The 18,662-nt window shown below is 43.6% G+C and overlaps 1 protein-coding gene across 18 annotated transcripts in view; it reads right to left on the reverse strand.

The window, feature by feature from the left end:
* Window positions 1-18,662, reverse strand: part of LOC122548528 (serine/threonine-protein kinase MRCK alpha-like) — a 595,544-nt gene that overhangs the window by 3,230 nt on the left and 573,652 nt on the right. The window lies entirely within an intron of this gene.

Consider the following 18,662-nt stretch of genomic DNA (forward strand, 5'->3'; position numbering starts at 1 on the left):
TGGAAAGTATTCTGCCTGGAGGTCAGTGTTGAGTGGGGTCCTGCAGGGCTCTGTACTTGGGCCTCTGCTCTTTCTAGTTTTTATAAATGACTTGGATGAGGAGGTTGAGGGGTGGGTTAGTAAATTTGCCAATAACACAAAGGTTGGATGTGTCGTCGATAGTATTGAGGGCCACTGCAGGCTGCAGCGCGACATAGACAGGATGCAGAGCTGGGCTGAGAAATGGCAGACGGAGTTCAACCTGGATAAATGCGAAGTGATGCACTTTGGAAGGTTGAACCCAAATGCTGAATATAGGATTAAAGACAGGATTCTTGGCAGTGTGTAGGAACAGAGGGATCTGGGTGTGCAAGTACATAGATCCCTCAAAGTTGCCACCCAAATGGATAGTGTTGTTAAGAAAGCATATGGTGTTTTGGCTTTCATTAACAGGGGATCGAGTTTAAGAGCCGCGAGGTTTTGCTACAGCTCTACAAGTCCCTGATGAGACCACACTTGGAATATTGTGTCCCGTTCTGGTCTCCCTACTATAGGAAAGATACAGAGGCTTTGGAGAGGGTGCAAAGAAGGTTTACCAGGATGCTGCCTGGACTGGAGGGCTTGCCTCATGAAGAAAGGTTGAATAAGCTCAGACTTTTCTCTCTGGAGAGAAGGAGGAAGAGAGGAGACCTGATCGAGGTGGATAAAATAATGAGTGGCATAGATAGAGTCACTAGACAGACTTTTCCCCAAGGCAGGATTGACTGGCACAAGGAGTCATAGTTAGAAGATATTAGGAGGAAGGTATAAAGGAGACGTTACAGGTAGGTTCTTTACACAGAGAGTTGTGAATGCATGGAATGCGTTGCCAGCGGTGGTGGTGGAAGCAAAGTCATTGGGGACATTTAAGTGACTGCTGGATATGCACATGGATAGCAGTGAGTTGAGGGGTGGAGGTTAAGTTACTATATTTTACATTAGGATTAAACCTCGGCGCAACTTCGTGGGCCAAAGGGCTTGTTCTCTGCTGTAATTTTCTATGTTCTATAACACACCACTCACCCTGAAGGCCATTAAGGGATGTGTAGGACTTTGTGACCAAACTCCAGTAATTTGTGGTCATATCTTTCCTCGTACCAACGCTAATCCATTGCAACAACCCTAATCCGGTGTGACAATGCTAATCCATTGTAACAACACTAATCCACTGTAACAACGCTAATCCACTGTAACAACGCTAATCCACTGTAACAACGCTAATCCATTGTAACAACACTAATCCACTGTAACAACCCTAATCCACTGTAACAACGCTAATCCGGTGTAGCAATGCTAATCCGGTGTAGCAACGCTAATCCGGTGTAACAACGCTAATCCACTGTAACAACCCTAATCCACTGTAACAACGCTAATCCGGTGTAGCAATGCTAATCCGGTGTAGCAACGCTAATCCGGTGTAACAACGCTAATCCGGTGTAACAACACTAATCCGGTCTAACAACACTAATCCACTGTAACGACGCTAATCCGGTGTAACAACGCTAATCCGGTGTAACAACGCTAATCCGGTGTAACAACACTAATCGATTGTAACAACGCTAATCCGGTGTAACAACGCTAATCCGGTGTAACTACGCTAATCCGGTCTAACAACACTAATCCACTGTAACGACGCTAATCCGGTGTAACAACGCTAATCCGGTGTAACAACACTAATCGATTGTAACAACGCTAATCCGGTGTAACTACGCTAATCCGGTCTAACAACACTAATCCACTGTAACGACGCTAATCCGGTGTAACAACGCTAATCCGGTGTAACTACGCTAATCCGGTCTAACAACACTAATCCACTGTAAAAACGCTAAACCGGTGTAACAACGCTAATCCGGTGTAACAACCCTAATCCGGTGTAACAACCCTAATCCGGTGTAACAACCCTAATCCGGTGTAACAAACCTAATCCACTGTAATAACGCTAATCCGGTGTAACAACCCTAATCCGGTGTAACAACCCTAATCCGGTGTAACAACCCTAATCCGGTGTAACAACACTAATCCAGTGTAACAACGCTAATCCGGTGTAACAACGCTAATCCGGTGTAACAACCCTAACCCGGTGTAACAACACTAATCCGGTGTAACAACCCTAATCCACTGTAACAACGCTAATCCGGTGTAACAACACTAATCTGTTGTAACAACGCTAATCCGGTGTAACAACGCTAATCCGGTGTAACAACGCTAATCCGGTGTAACAACACTAATCGATTGTAACAACGCTAATCCGGTGTAACAACGCTAATCCGGTGTAACTACGCTAATCCGGTCTAACAACACTAATCCACTGTAACGACGCTAATCCGGTGTAACAACGCTAATCCGGTGTAACAACACTAATCGATTGTAACAACGCTAATCCGGTGTAACTACGCTAATCCTGTCTAACAACACTAATCCACTGTAACGACGCTAATCCGGTGTAACAACGCTAATCCGGTGTAACTACGCTAATCCGGTCTAACAACACTAATCCACTGTAAAAACGCTAAACCGGTGTAACAACACTATTCCGGTGTAACAACCCTAATCCGGTGTAACAACCCTAATCCGGTGTAACAACACTAATCCGGTGTAACAACCCTAATCCGGTGTAACAAACCTAATCCACTGTAATAACGCTAATCCGGTGTAACAACCCTAATCCGGTGTAACAACCCTAATCCGGTGTAACAACCCTAACCCGGTGTAACAACACTAATCCAGTGTAACAACACTAATCCGGTGTAACAACCCTAATCCAGTGTAACAACGCTAATCCGGTGTAACAACCCTAATCCAGTGTAACAACACTAATCCGGTGTAACAACCCTAATCCAGTGTAACAACGCTAATCCGGTGTAACAACGCTAATCCACTGTAACAACGCTAATCCGGTGTAACAACGCTAATCCACTGTAACAACCCTAATCCGGTGTAACAACCCTAATCCGGTGTAACAACCCTAATCCAGTGTAACAACACTAATCCGGTGTAACAACCCTAATCCAGTGTAACAACGCTAATCCGGTGTAACAACCCTAATCCGGTGTAACAACCCTAATCCAGTGTAACAACGCTAATCCACTGTAACAACGCTAATCCGGTGTAACAACCCTAATCCGGTGTAACAACCCTAATCCAGTGTAACAACTCTAATCCGGTGTAACAACGCTAATCCGGTGTAACAACCCTAATCCGGTGTAACAACCCTAATCCGGTGTAACAACCCTAATCCAGTGTAACAACGCTAATCCACTGTAACAACGCTAATCCGGTGTAACAACGCTAATCCACTGTAACAACGCTAATCCGGTGTAACAACGCTAATCCACTGTAACAACGCTAATCCGGTGTAACAACGCTAATCCGGTGTAACAACCCTAACCCGGTGTAACAACCCTAATCCGGTGTAACAACACTAATCCAGTGTAACAACCCTAATCCACTGTAACAACTCTAATCCACTGTAACAACACTAATCCGGTGTAACAACGCTAATCCGGTGTAACAACGCTAATCCGGTGTAACAACCCTAATCCGGTGTAACAACCCTAATCCAGTGTAACAACCCTAATCCACTGTAACAACTCTAATCCACTGTAACAACACTAATCCGGTGTAACAACCCTAATCCGGTGTAACAACGCTAATCCACTGTAACAACGCTAATCCGGTGTAACAACGCTAATCCACTGTAACAACGCTAATCCGGTGTAACAACCCTAATCCGGTGTAACAATCCTAATCCGGTGTAACAACCCTAATCCGGTGTAACAACCCTAATCCGGTGTAACAACCCTAATCCGGTGTAACAACGCTAATCCGGTGTAACAACGCTAATCCGGTGTAACAACGCTAATCCGGTGTAACAACACTAATCCAGTGTAACAACCCTAATCCACTGTAACAACCCTAATCCGGTGTAACAACCCTAATCCGGTGTAACAACCCTAATCCGGTGTAACAACACTAATCCGGTGTAACAACCCTAATCCGGTGTAACAACGCTAATCCGGTGTAACAACACTAATCCGGTGTAACAACACTAATCCGGTGTAACAACCCTAATCCGGTGTAACAACGCTAATCCACTGTAACAACACTAATCCGGTGTAACAACCCTAATCCGGTGTAACAACCCTAATCCGGTGTAACAACCCTAATCCGGTGTAACAACACTAATCCGGTGTAACAACCCTAATCCGGTGTAACAACACTAATCCGGTGTAACAACCCTAATCCGGTGTAACAACGCTAATCCACTGTAACAACACTAATCCGGTGTAACAACCCTAATCCGGTGTAACAACACTAATCCGGTGTAACAACCCTAATCCGGTGTAACAACGCTAATCCACTGTAACAACGCTAATCCGGTGTAACAACCCTAATCCGGTGTAACAATCCTAATCCGGTGTAACAACCCTAATCCGGTGTAACAACCCTAATCCGGTGTAACAACGCTAATCCACTGTAACAACGCTAATCCGGTGTAACAACGCTAATCCACTGTAACAACCCTAATCCGGTGTAACAACGCTAATCCGGTGTAACAACGCTAATCCGGTGTAACAACCCTAATCCGGTGTAACAATCCTAATCCGGTGTAACAACCCTAATCCGGTGTAACAACCCTAATCCAGTGTAACAACTCTAATCCGGTGTAACAACGCTAATCCGGTGTAACAACTCTAATCCGGTGTAACAACGCTAATCCGCTGTAACAACCCTAATCCGGTGTAACAACCCTAATCCGGTGTAACAACACTAATCCGGTGTAACAACGCTAATCCACTGTAACAACGCTAATCCGGTGTAACTACGCTAATCCGGTGTAACAACACTAATCCGGTGTAACAACCCTAATCCGGTGTAACAACACTAATCCGGTGTAACAACGCTAATCCACTGTAACAACGCTAATCCGGTGTAACAACACTAATCCGGTGTAACAACGCTAATCCACTGTAACAACGCTAATCCACTGTAACAACGCTAATCCGGTGTAACAACCCTAATCCAGTGTAACAACACTAATCCGGTGTAACAACGCTAATCCGGTGTAACAACCCTAATCCAGTGTAACAACAATAATCCGGTGTAACAACGCTAATCCGGTGTAACAACCCTAATCCGGTGTAACAACCCTAATCCGGTGTAACAACCCTAATCCAGTGTAACAACACTAATCCGGTGTAACAACGCTAATCCGGTGTAACAACCCTAATCCAGTGTAACAACACTAATCCGGTGTAACAACCCTAATCCGGTGTAACAACTCTAATCCACTGTAACAACACTAATCCGGTGTAACAACACTAATCCGGTGTAACAACCCTAATCCGGTGTAACAACGCTAATCCGGTGTAACAACCCTAATCCAGTGTAACAACTCTAATCCGGTGTATCAACCCTAATCCGGTGTAACAACCCTAATCCAGTGTAACAACTCTAATCCGGTGTATCAACCCTAATCCGGTGTATCAACCCTAATCCAGTGTAACAACTCTAATCCGGTGTATCAACCCTAATCCGGTGTAACAACCCTAATCCAGTGTAACAACTCTAATCCGGTGTATCAACCCTAATCCGGTGTAACAACCCTAATCCGGTGTAACAACTCTAATCCACTGTAACAACTCTAATCCGGTGTAACAACCCTAATCCGGTGTAACAACCCTAATCCGGTGTAACAACCCTAATCCAGTGTAACAACTCTAATCCGGTGTAACAACGCTAATCCGGTGTAACAACCCTAATCCAGTGTAACAACACTAATCCGGTGTAACAACCCTAATCCAGTGTAAGAACACTAATCCGGTGTAACAACCCTAATCCGGTGTAACAACCCTAATCCAGTGTAACAACTCTAATCCGGTGTAACAACGCTAATCCGGTGTAACAACCCTAATCCAGTGTAACAACACTAATCCGGTGTAACAACCCTAATCCAGTGTAACAACACTAATCCGGTGTATCAACGCTAATCCACTGTAACAACCCTAATCCACTGTAACAACACTAATCCGGTGTAACAACGCTAATCCGGTGTAACAACCCTAACCCGGTGTAACAACCCTAATCCGGTGTAACAACCCTAATCCGGTGTAACAACCCTAATCCACTGTAACAACGCTAATCCGGTGTAACAACCCTAATCCGGTGTAACAACCCTAATCCGGTGTAACAACCCTAATCCACTGTAACAACGCTAATCCGGTGTAACAACCCTAACCCGGTGTAACAACGCTAATCCGGTGTAACAACCCTAATCCGGTGTAACAACCCTAATCCACTGTAACAACGCTAATCCGGTGTAACAACCCTAATCCGGTGTAACAACCCTAATCCGATGTAACAATCCTAATCCGGTGAAACAACCCTAATCCGATGTAACAATCCTAATCCGGTGTAACGATCCTAATCCGGTGTAACAACCCTAATCCGATGTAACAATCCTAATCCGGTGTAACAACCCTAATCCGGTGTAACAATCCTAATCCGGTGAAACAACCCTAATCCGGTGTATCAACCCTAATCCACTGTAACAACGCTAATCCGGTGTAACAACCCTAATACGGTGTAACAACCCTAATCCGGTGTAACAACGCTAATCCCCTGTAACAACGCTAATCCCCTGTAACAACGCTAATCCCCTGTAACAACGCTAATCCGGTGTAACAACGCTAATCCGGTGTAACAACCCTAATCCGGTGTAACAACCCTAACCCGGTGAAACAATGCTAATCCAGTGTAACAACCCTAATCCGGTGTAACAACCCTAATCTGGTGTAACAATCCTAATCCGGTGTAACAACACTAATCCAGTGTAACAACCCTAATCCACTGTAACAACCCTAATCCGGTGTAACAACGCTAATCCGGTGAAACAACGCTAATCCGGTGTAACAACGCTAATCCGGTGTAACAACGCTAATCCGGTGTTACAACACTAATCCGGTGAAACAACGCTAATCCAGTGTAACAAACCTAATCCTGTGTAACAATCCTAATCCGGTGTAACAATCCTAATCCGCTGTAACAACACTAATCTGGTGTAACAACCCTAAACTGGTGTAACAACGCTAATCCGGTGTAACAACCCTAATCCACTGTAACAACGCTAATCCGGTGTAACAACGCTAATCCGGTGTAACAACGCTAATCCGGTGTAACATCACTAATCCGGTGTAACAACGCTAATCCGGTGTAACAACGCTAATCCACTGTAACAACACTAATCCGGTGTAACAACGCTAATCCGGTGTAACAACGCTAATCCGGTGTAACAACGCTAATGCGGTGTAACAACCCTAATCCGGTGTAACAACACTAATCCACTGTAACAACCCTAATCCGGTGTAACAACCCTAATCCGGTGTAACAACACTAATCCGGTGTATCAACGCTAATCCGGTGTATCAACGCTAATCCGGTGTAACAACCCTAATCCGGTGTAACAACACTAATCCGGTGTATCAACGTTAATCCGGTGTATCAACGTTAATCCGGTGTATCAACGCTAATCCGGTGTATCAACGCTAATCCGGTGTAACAACACTAATCCGGTGTATCAACGTTAATCCGGTGTATCAACGTTAATCCGGTGTATCAACGCTAATCCGGTGTATCAACGCTAATCGATTGTAACAACCCTAATCCGGTGTAACAACCCTAATCCGGTGTAACAACCCTAATCCACTGTAACAACCCTAATACGGTGTATCAACGCTAATCCGGTGTAACAACCCTAATCCGGTGTAACAACCCTAATCCGGTGTAACAACCCTAATCCGGTGAAACAACGCTAATCCAGTGTATCAACGCTAATCCGGTGTAACAACGCTAATCCGGTGTAACAATCCTAATCCGGTGTAACAACCCTAATCCGGTGTAACAATCCTAATACGCTGTAACAACACTAATCTGGTGTAACAACCCTAAACTGGTGTAACAACGCTAATCCGGTGTAACAACCCTAATCCGGTGTAACAACGCTAATCCGGTGTAACAACCCTAATCCGGTGTATCAACGCTAATCCGGTGTAACAACGCTAATCCGGTGTAACAACGCTAATCCGGTGTAACAATCCTAATCTGGTGTAACAACCCTAATCCGGTGTAACAATCCTAATCCGCTGTAACAACACTAATCTGGTGTAACAACCCTAAACTGGTGTAACAACCCTAATCCGGTGTAACAACGCTAATCCACTGTAACAACGCTAATCCGGTGTAACAACGCTAATCCGGTGTAACAACGCTAATCCGGTGTAACATCACTAATCCGGTGTAACAACGCTAATCCGGTGTAACAACCCGAATCCGGTGTAACAACGCTAATCCGGTGTAACATCACTAATCCGGTGTAACAACGCTAATCCACTGTAACAACCCTAATCCGGTGTAACAACGCTAATCCGGTGTAACAACGCTAATCCGGTGTAACATCACTAATCCGGTGTAACAACGCTAATCCGGTGTAACAACGCTAATCCGGTGTAACAACGCTAATCCACTGTAACAACACTAATCCGGTGTAACAACGCTAATCCGGTGTAACAACGCTAATCCGGTGTAACAACGCTAATGCGGTGTAACAACGCTAATGCGGTGTAACAACCCTAATCCGGTGTAACAACCCTAATCCGGTGTAACAACCCTAATCCGGTGTAACAACGTTAATCCGGTGTATCAACGTTAATCCGGTGTATCAACGCTAATCCGGTGTAACAACCCTAATCCGGTGTAACAACCCTAATCCGGTGTAACAACCCTAACCCGGTGAAACAACGCTAATCCAGTGTAACAACCCTAATCCAGTGTAACAACCCTAATCCACTGTAACAACTCTAATCCACTGTAACAACCCTAATCCGGTGTAACAACCCTAATCCGGTGTAACAACCCTAATCCGGTGTAACAACGCTAATCCACTGTAACAACCCTAATCCGGTGTAACAACCCTAATCCGGTGTAACAACCCTAATCCACTGTAACAACGCTAATCCGGTGTAACAACGCTAATCCGGTGTAACAACCCTAATCCGGTGTAACAACGCTAATCCGGTGTAACAACCCTAATCCGGTGTATCAACGCTAATCCGGTGTAACAACCCTAATCCGGTGTAACAACGCTAATCCACTTCAACAACGCTAATCCGGTGTAACAACCCTAATCCGGTGTAACAACCCTAATCCGGTGTAACAACCCTAATCCAGTGTAACAACTCTAATCCACTGTAACAACGCTAATCCGGTGTAACAACGCTAATCCGGTGTAACAACGCTAATCCGGTGTAACAACGCTAATCCACTGTAACAACTCTAATCCGGTGTAACAACGCTAATCCACTGTAACAACCCTAATCCGGTGTAACAACGCTAATCCCCTGTAACAACGCTAATCCGGTGTAACAACGCTAATCCGGTGTAACAACGCTAATCCCCTGTAACAACGCTAATCCGGTGTAACAACGCTAATCCGGTGTAACAACCCTAATCCAGTGTAACAACTCTAATCCACTGTAACAACGCTAATCCGGTGTAACAACGCTAATCCGGTGTAACAACGCTAATCCGGTGTAACAACGCTAATCCCCTGTAACAACGCTAATCCGGTGTAACAACGCTAATCCGGTGTAACAACCCTAATCCAGTGTAACAACTCTAATCCACTGTAACAACGCTAATCCGGTGTAACAACGCTAATCCGGTGTAACAACACTAATCCGGTGTAACAACCCTAATCCGGTGTAACAACGCTAATCCCCTGTAACAACGCTAATCCGGTGTAACAACGCTAATCCGGTGTAACAACCCTAATCCGGTGTAACAACCCTAATCCGGTGTAACAACCCTAATCCGGTGAAACAACCCTAATCCGGTGTAACAACGCTAATCCAGTGTAACAACCCTAATCCGGTGTAACAACCCTAATCCAGTGTAACAACCCTAATCCGGTGTAACAACCCTAATCCGGTGTAACAACGCTAATCCGGTGTAACAACGCTAATCTGGTGTAACAACACTAATCCAGTGTAACAACCCTAATCCACTGTAACAACCCTAATCCGGTGTAACAACCCTAATCCGGTGTAACAACGCTAATCCGGTGTAACAACGCTAATCCGGTGTAACAACGCTAATCCGGTGTAACAACACTAATCCGGTGAAACAACGCTAATCCAGTGTAACAAACCTAATCCTGTGTAACAATCCTAATCCGGTGTAACAATCCTAATCCGCTGTAACAACACTAATCTGGTGTAACAACCCTAAACTGGTGTAACAACGCTAATCCGGTGTAACAACCCTAATCCGGTGTAACAACCCTAATCCGGTGTAACAACGCTAATCCGGTGTAACAACGCTAATCCGGTGTAACATCTCTAATCCGGTGTAACAACGCTAATCCGGTGTAACAACGCTAATCCGGTGTAACAACACAAATCCGGTGTAACAACGCTAATGCGGTGTAACAACCCTAATCCGGTGTAACAACCCTAATCCACTGTAACAACCCTAATCCGGTGTAACAACGTTAATCCGGTGTAACAACCCTAATCCACTGTAACAACCCTAATCCGGTGTAACAACGTTAATCCGGTGTAACAACGTTAATCCGGTGTAACAACACTAATCCGGTGTATCAACGTTAATCCGGTGTATCAACGCTAATCCGGTGTATCAACGCTAATCCGGTGTAACAACCCTAATCCGGTGTATCAACGCTAATCGATTGTAACAACCCTAATCCGGTGTAACAACCCTAATCCGGTGTAACAACCCTAATCCGGTGTAACAACCCTAATACGGTGTATCAACGCTAATCCGGTGTAACAACCCTAATCCGGTGTAACAACCCTAATCCGGTGTAACAACCCTAATCCGGTGTAACTACCCTAATCCGGTGTATCAACCCTAATCCGGTGTATCAACGCTAATCCGGTGTATCAACGCTAATCCGGTGTAACAACGCTAATCCGGTGTAACAACCCTAATCGGGTTAAACAACCCTAATCGGGTTAAACAACCCTTATCTGGTGTAACAACCCATATCTGGTGTAACAATGCTAATCCGGTGTAACGACGCTAAACTGGTGTAACAACGCTAATCCATTGTAACTACACTAATCCGGTGTAACAATGCTAATCCGGTGTAACGACGCTAAACTGGTATAACAACGCTAATCCATTGTAACTACACTAATCCGGTGTAACAACGCTAATCCGGTGTTACAACACTAATCCGGTGTAACAACACTAATCCGGTTTATCAACGCTAATCGATTGTAACAACCCTAATCCGGTGTATCAACGCTAATCCATTGTAACTACACTAATCCGGTGTAACAACGCTAATCCGGTGTTACAACACTAATCCGGTGTAACAACACTAATCCGGTGTAACAACCCTAATCCGGTGTAACAACCCTAATCCGGAGTAACTTCGCTAATCCGGTTCAACAACCCTTATCTGGTGTAACAACGCTAATCCACTGTAACAACGCTAATCCGGTGTAACAACGTTAATCCGGTGTAACAACGCTAATCCACTGTAACAACGCTAATCCGGTGTAACAACACTAATCCAGTGTAACAACACTAATCCGGTGTAACAACACTAATCCGGTGTAACAACACTAATCCGGTGTAACAACGCTAATCCGGTGTAACAACACTAATCCATTGCAACAACCCTAATCCGGTGTAACAACCCTAATCCAGTGGAACTACGCTAATCCGGTGTAACAACCCTAACCCGGTGTAACAACGCTAAACCTGTGTAACAACGCTAATCCAGTGGAACTACGCTAATCCAGTGGAACTACGCTAATCCGGTGTAACAACACTAATCCATTGTAACAAGGCTAATCCATTGTAACGACTCTAATCCATTGTAACAACACTAATCCGGTGTAACAACGTTAATCCGGTGTAACAACGTTAATCCAGTGTAACAACGCTAATCCGGTGTAACAACGCTAATCCGGTGTAACAACGTTAATCGGGTGTAACAACACTAATCCAGTGTAACAACGCTAATCCTGTGTAACAACGCTAATCCGGTGTAACAACACTAATCCATTGTAACAAGGCGAATCCATTGTAACGACTCTAATCCATTGTAACAACACTAATCCGGTGTAACAACACTAATCCGGTGTAACAACGCTAATCCGGTGTAACAACATTAATCCGGTGTAACAACGTTAATCCGGTGTAACAGCGTTAATCCGGTGTAACAACATTAATCCGGTGTAACAACGTTAATCCGGTGTAACAGCGCTAATCCGGTGTAACAACGCTAATCCACTGTAACAACGCTAATCCACTGTAACAACACTAATCCGGTGAAACAACGCTAATCCGGTGTAACAACGCTAATCTGGTGTAACTACGCTAATCCAATGTAACAACGATAATCCATTGTAACAACGCTAATCCGGTGTAACAACGTTAATCCGGTGTAACAACGTTAATCCGGTGAAACAACGCTAATCCGGTGTAACAACGCTAATCCACTGTAACAACGCTAATCCACTGTAACAACACTAATCCGGTGAAACAACGCTAATCCACTGTAACAACGCTAATCCAATGTAACAACGATAATCCATTGTAACAACGCTAATCCGGTGTAACAACGTTAATCCGGTGTAACAACGTTAATCCGGTGTAACAACGCTAATCCATTGTAACAACGTTAATCCGGTGTAACAACACTAATCCACTGTAACAACGCTAATCCATTGTAACAACGCTAATCCGGTGTAACAATGCTAATCCGGTGTATCAACGTTAATCCGGTGTAACAACGCTAATCCATTGTAACAACGTTAATCCGGTGTAACAACGCTAATCCGGTGTAACAACGCTAATCCATTGTAACAACGTTAATCCGGTGTAACAACCCTAATCCATTGTAACAACGTTAATCCGGTGTAACAACGCTAATCCATTGTAACAACGTTAATCCGGTGTAACAACGCTAATCCGGTGTAACAACGCTAATCCACTGTAACAACGCTAATCCATTGTAACAACGCTAATCCGGTGTAACAATGTTAATCCGGTGTAACAATGTTAATCCGGTGTAACAATGTTAATCCGGTGTAACAACGCTAATCCGGTGTAACAACGCTAATCCAGTGTAACAACGTTAATCCGGTGAAACAACGCTAATCCAGTGTAACAACGCTAATCCAGTGTAACAACGCTAATCCATTGTAACATCGCTAATCTGGTGTAACTACGCTAATCCGGTGTAACAACGCTAATCCGGTGTAACTACGCTAATCCATTGTAACAACGTTAATCCGGTGTAACAACGCTAATCTGGTGTAATTACGCTATTCCAATGTAACAACGCTAATCCATTGTAACAACGCTAATCCGGTGTAACAACGCTAATCCATTGTAACAACGTTAATCCGGTGTAACAACGCTAATCCGGTGTAACAACGCTAATCTGGTGTAATTACGCTATTCCAATGTAACAACGCTAATCCATTGTAACAACGCTAATCCGGTGTAACAATGTTAATCCGGTGTAACAATGTTAATCCGGTGTAACAACGCTAATCCGGTGTAACAACGCTAATCCAGTGTAACAACGTTAATCCGGTGAAACAACGCTAATCCAGTGTAACAACGCTAATCCAGTGTAACAACGCTAATCCATTGTAACATCGCTAATCTGGTGTAACTACGCTAATCCGGTGTAACAACGCTAATCCGGTGTAACAATGCTAATCCATTGTAACAACGTTAATCCGGTGTATCAACGATAATCCATTGTAACAACGTTAATCCGGTGTATCAACGCTAATCCATTGTAACAACGTTAATCCGGTGTAACAACGCTAATCCGGTGTAACTACGCTAATCCATTGTAACAACGTTAATCCGTTGTATCAACGATAATCCATTGTAACAACGTTAATCCGGTGTATCAACGCTAATCCATAGCAACAACCCTAATCCGGTGTAAAAACACTAATCCGGTTTAACAATGCTAATCCGGTTTAACAATGCTAATCCGGTTTAACAATGCTAATCCACTATAACAAAGCTAATCCACTGTAATAACGCTAACCCACTGTAACAACGCTAATCCGGTGTAACAACACTAATCCGGTGTAACAACCCTAATCCAGTGTATCAACGCTACTCCGGTGTAACAACACTAATCCATTGTATCAATGCTGATCCGGTGTAACAACCCTAATCTATTGTAACAACACTAATCCGGTGTAACAACACTAATCCGGTGTAACAACCCTAATCCAGTGTATCAACGCTACTCCGGTGTAACAACCCTAATCCATTGTATCAATGCTGATCCGGTGTAACAACCCTAATCTATTGTAACAACACTAATCCGGTGTAACAACCCTAATCCGGTGTAACAACACTAATCCGGTGTAACATCGCTAATCTGGTGTTACAACGCTAATACATTGTAACAACATTGATCCGGTTTAACAACACTAATCCGGTGAAACAACCCTAATCCGGTGTAACAACGCTAATCCACTGTAACAACGCTAATCCGGTGTAACAATCCTAATCTGGTGTAACAACGCTAATCCGGTGTAACAACGCTAATTAATTGTAACAACCCTAATCCGGTGTAACAACGCTAATCCGGTGTAACAACACTAATCCGGTGTAACAACACTAATCCGGTGTAACAACCCTAATCCGGTGTAACAACGCTAATCCGGTGTAACAACGCTAATCCACTGTAACAACACTAATCCGGTGTAACAACCCTAATCCGGTGTAACAACACTAATCCACTGTAACAACGCTAATCCAGTGTAACAACGCTAATCCAGTGTAACAACGCTAATCCGGTGTAACAACACTAATCCATTGCAACAACCCTAATCCGGCGTAACAACGCTAATCCACGGAAACAACGCTAATCCACTGTAACAACGCTAATCCGGTGTAACAACGCTAATCCACTGAAACAACGCTAATCCAGTGTAACAACACTAATCTGTTGTAACAACGCTAATCCGGTGTAACAACGCTAATCCGGTGTAACAACGTTAATCCGGTGTAACAACGCTAATCCGGTGTAACAACGCTAATCCACTGAAACAACGCTAATCCGGTGTAACAACGCTAATCCACTGAAACAACGCTAATCCAGTGTAACAACACTAATCTGTTGTAACAACGCTAATCCGGTGTAACAACGCTAATCCGGTGTAACAACGTTAATCCGGTGTAACAACGCTAATCCGGTGTAACAACGCTAATCCGGTGTAACAACGCTAATCCACTGAAACAACCCTAATCCGGTGTAACAACACTAATCTGTTGTAACAATGCTAATCCGCTGAAACAACGCTAATCCACTGTAACAACGCTAATCCAGTGTAACAATGCTAATCCACTGAAACCAGCCTAATCCGGTGTAACAACCCTAATCCGGTGTAACAACCCTAATCCGGTGTAACAACCCTAATCCGGTGTAACAACACTAATCCACTGAAACAACGCTAATCCGGTGTAACAACGCTAATCCGGTGTAACAACACTAATCCGGTGTAACAACACTAATTCACTGAGACAACGTTAATCCGGTGTAACAATGCTAATCCGCTGAAACAACGCTAATCCACTGTGACAACGCTAATCCAGTGTAACAACGCTAATCCACTGAAACAACCCTAATCCGGTGTAACAACCCTAATCCGGTGTAACAACACTAATCCACTGAAACGACGCTAATCCGGTGTAACGACGCTAATCCGGTGTAACAACCCTAATCCGGTGTAACAACACTAATCCGGTGTAACAACCCTAATTCACTGAAACAACGCTAATCCGGTGTAACAACACTAATCGATTGTAACAACGCTAATCCACTGCAACAACGCTAATCCGGTGTAACAACGCTAATCCGGTGTAACAACACTAATCCATTGAAACAACGCTAATCCGGTGTAACAACGTTAATCCGGTGTAACAACGCTAATCCATAGCAACAACCCTAATCCGGTGTAAAAACACTAATCCGGTTTAACAATGCTAATCCGGTGTAACAACGCTAATCCGGTGTAACAACCCTAATCCACTGAAACAACCCTAATCCGGTGTAACAACACTAATCCGGTGTAACAACGCTAATCCGGTGTAACAACGCTAATCCATAGCAACAACCCTAATCCGGTGTAAAAACACTAATCCGGTTTAACAATGCTAATCCGGTGTAACAACGCTAATCCACTGAAACAAAGCTAATCCGGTGTAACAACGCTAATCCGGTGTAACAACGCTAATCCACTGAAACAACCCTAATCCGGTGTAACAACACTAATCTGTTGTAACGACGCTAATCCGGTGTAACAACGTTAATCCGGTGTAACAACGCTAATCCATAGCAACAACCCTAATCCGGTGTAAAAACACTAATCCGGTTTAACAATGCTAATCCGGTGTAACAACGCTAATCCGGTGTAACAACGCTAATCCACTGAAACAACCCTAATCCGGTGTAACAACACTAATCTGTTGTAACAACGCTAATCCGGTGTAACAACGTTAATCCGGTGTAACAACGCTAATCCATAGCAACAACCCTAATCCGGTGTAAAAACACTAATCCGGTTTAACAATGCTAATCCGGTGTAACAACGCTAATCCGGTGTAACAACGCTAATCCACTGTAACAACGTTAATCTGGTGTAACAATGCTAATCCATAGCAACAACCCTAATCCGGTATAAAAACACTAATCTGGTTAAACAATGCTAATCCGGTTTAACAATGCTAATCCTCTGTAACAACGCTAACCCACTGTAACAACGCTAATCTGGTGTAACAACCCTAATCCACTGAAACAACGCTAATCCGGTGTAACAACACTAATTGATTGTAACAACGCTAATCCACTGAAACAACGCTAATCCGGTGTAACAACGCTAATCCGGTGTAACAACACTAATCCACTGAAACAACGCTAATCCGGTGTAACAACGTTAATCCGGTTTAACAACGCTAATCCGGTGTAACAACGCTAATCCGGTGTAACAACGCTAATCCACTGTAACAACACTAATCTGTTGTAACAACGCTAATCCGGTGTAACAACGCTAATCCACTGTAACAACGTTAATCCGGTGTAACAACGCTAATCCATAGCAACAACCCTAATCCGGTATAAAAACACTAATCTGGTTAAAAAATGCTAATCCGGTTTAACAATGCTAACCCTCTGTAACAACGCTAATCTGGTGTAACAACCCTAATCCACTGAAACAACGCTAATCCGGTGTAACAACACTAATCGATTGTAACAACGCTAATCCACTGAAACAACGCTAATCCGGTGTAACAACGCTAATCCGGTGTAACAACACTAATCCACTGAAACAACGCTAATCCGGTGTAACAACGTTAATCCGGTGTAACAACGCTAATCCATAGCAACAACCCTAATCCGGTGTAAAAACACTAATCCGGTTTAACAATGCTAATCCGGTGTAACAACGCTAATCCGGTGTAACAACGCTAATCCACTGAAACAACCCTAATCCGGTGTAACAACACTAATCTGTTGTAACAACGCTAATCCGGTGTAACAACGCTAATCCGGTGTAACAACGCTAATCCACTGTAACAACGTTAATCCGGTGTAACAACGCTAATCCATAGCAACAACCCTAATCCGGTATAAAAACACTAATCTGGTTAAACAATGCTAATCCGGTTTAACAATGCTAATCCTCTGTAACAACGCTAACCCACTGTAACAACGCTAATCTGGTGTAACAACACTAATCTGGTGTAACAACACTAATCCGGTGTAACAACGGTAATGCATTGTACCAACACTAATCCGGTGTAACTACGCTAATCCGGTGTAACATCACTAATCCGGTGTAACAATGCTAATCCATTGTAACAACGTTAATCTGGTGTAACGCTAATCCGGTGTAACAACACTAATCCGGTGTATCAACGCTAATCCATTGTAACAACGCTAATCTGGTGTAACTACGCTAATCCAATGTAACAACGCTAATCCGGTGTAACAACGCTAATCCACTGTAACAACACTAATCCGGTGAAACAACGCTAATCTGGTGTAACAACGTTAATCCGGTTTAACAATGGCAATCCACTGTATCAACGCTAATCCATTGTAACGACACTAATCCACTGAAACAACGCTAATGCATTGTAACAACGCTAATCTGGTGGAACTACGCTAATCCAATGTAACAACGCCAATCCATTGTAACAACGTTAATCCATTGTACCAATGTTAATCCAGTGTAACAACGCTAATCCGGTGTAACAACGCTAATCCATAGCAACAACGCTAATCCGGTGTAACAACGCTAATCCATAGCAACAACGCTAATCCACTGTAACAACGCTAATCCACTGTAACAACACTAATCCGGTGAAACAACGCTAATCTGGTGTAACAACGTTATTCCGGTGTAACAATGGTAATCCACTGTATCAACGCTAATCCATTGTAACGACACTAATCCACTGAAACAACACTAATCCATTGTAACAACCCTAATCCATTGTAACAACGCTAATCCATTGTAACAACGTTAATCCATTGTAACAACGTTAATCCATTGTAACAACGCTAATCC

Source organism: Chiloscyllium plagiosum, unplaced genomic scaffold, assembly GCF_037043375.1.
Source record: "Chiloscyllium plagiosum isolate Xiang-an unplaced genomic scaffold, Cpla_swu_hap1 HiC_scaffold_3, whole genome shotgun sequence".
Taxonomy (NCBI): Eukaryota; Metazoa; Chordata; class Chondrichthyes; order Orectolobiformes; family Hemiscylliidae; genus Chiloscyllium; species Chiloscyllium plagiosum.